General features: G+C 27.3%; 1 non-coding gene across 1 annotated transcript; it reads left to right on the top strand.

Moving 5' to 3' along the window:
* The first annotated feature begins 1,255 nt into the window (after positions 1 to 1,255).
* BDCG_16565 lies at positions 1,256 to 1,327 on the top strand. Its single transcript has one exon. It is a non-coding gene; the product is annotated as a tRNA-Ala (tRNA).
* Positions 1,328 to 1,896: the final 569 nt, after the last annotated feature.

Genomic DNA, 1,896 nt, shown 5'->3' with positions numbered 1-1,896 from the left:
AACTTTGCTATGACAAGATCTCTGTGAGATGTAACATGAGTGTTTAATTCAGAGTCTAGAATTCAGATATCTTTCTCTATCTAATTACTTATATAGATTTTTTCTTTGATGTAAAATACTTACTTTATAATATTGTAAATAGAAGTAGTATCTGTATTCTTCACATTCTTATATTTATTCTTGTTTCTATTAGTATTGAAATTTGAATTTGAAGAATGTTTCTCAGAGTATTTTCTTCAACAGTCAGTCTGAATATAATCAATCTTTTAATAATAATAGCAGGTTCTCACATTATTATCTCTATATTCAGATTTAACTTCAGTGTTCTTATTCTTATTATTATCTTTGTCTTTGTTCTTATCTTTATTATTCTTGTCTTACACATTATTGATAGAGTTTTTAGATATATTAGTACTTATCTTATTAATAGTAAAAAGCTGTAAAAGAATATTGTAATAAAGACTTATAAAATTATTCTCTAAGAGTTAAGTATTATCTTTGTCAATTTAATTCATTTAATTCTTTATAAATGAGATTCAATCTCTGTTAACTTCTATAAGTAGTCTGTTGAAAAACATAATATCTGAGATCTCATATTCTAGATATATATAGTCAGTTCTTATTTTAATTCAAAATTCAATAAAGATATAATCTAAGTCTTTTGACTTAGCAGTTATACTGATCAGTTTCTTAAATAGAGCGGTTTAACAGATAGTAGATCTCTTAGAAAAGTTATTCTCTATAACAGTTTATAAAGTATAGACAGATAGCTTGAATTTCTTAAGTATAGTAAAATAAATCTTAATCTGCAGAGTAATTACAGATTATATATAATTATATAGTTAAAAATTCCATTGTTTTCAGAAATGTTATATATTTATAATAATATTCTTATTAAGATTATTATCTTTAAGAATATTATTCATTTCAAACTACTTTATAGTCAAAAGAATTTCCTCTCTTCACATTAAATAGTTAATGAATTCAGTGAGCTCTGATAACTGAATGATTAATACAGTTATCTGATAGTATCTAAACATGGAAAACTAGAACATATGAGTTTGAAACCCGCAGAGAATATATTAAATGAGAAACTCAAGTATCTTAGATCTCTAATAAATACAGAAATGTATAAATCACTTTAATAAATTACTATATATTTCTGAGATGAGAAGTTATTATCACATGTATTTAATTATCACTTCTTGATATTTTCTATGTTCTTATTATCTTGATATAATCTTAACACCTGTTTGAGCGCTTGGTTTAGTGGTATAATATGTCATTCGCATTGACGGGGTCGCCGGTTTGATTCCGGCAGCGTTCAAATTTTTAATGCCCTGGAGGCCGAATGGTTAATGCGGCCACCCGGTAGTGCCTTGATATGAGAAACCAAGGCATGTGGGTTCGAAACCCGCAGGGCATACATTAAATTCAGAACTCAAGCACCTTAGGTTTTTAATAAATACAGAGGTGTACAAATCACTCCAATAAAATCACTCTATGTTCCTGAGATGAGAAGTTATTATTGCATGTATTTAATTGTCACTTCTTTGTATTTCCTATATTCTTGTTATCTTGGCATGATCTCAACACCAGTTTTTCCTTCTGTATAATCAACACTTGACCTGTATTTAACATTACACAAGGGCTTATCATAAGCTCCGCTTGCATATGAGTATAATGAAAGAAGAATATTATTATTATTATTCTTCAATTATAGATGTATACAGTCAGAGACTATGACATTTACCTGAGAACTTTTAGTTCTCAGAGTTTTTCCTATATCTGTAAAGTTAACTATTATACATTCATCAATTTCAGATATGCAAAATCAGAAAATTTTAGCTCAGAATACAAAAACTGTTTATAAATTGCAGTATTTTAACATCTTCT

Source organism: Blastomyces dermatitidis (assembly GCF_000003525.1).
Source record: "Blastomyces dermatitidis ER-3 genomic scaffold supercont1.2, whole genome shotgun sequence".
Taxonomy (NCBI): Eukaryota; Fungi; Ascomycota; class Eurotiomycetes; order Onygenales; family Ajellomycetaceae; genus Blastomyces; species Blastomyces dermatitidis.
The sequence above is the reverse complement of the archived record's forward strand: the minus strand, read 5'-3'. Positions and strand labels throughout refer to the sequence as shown.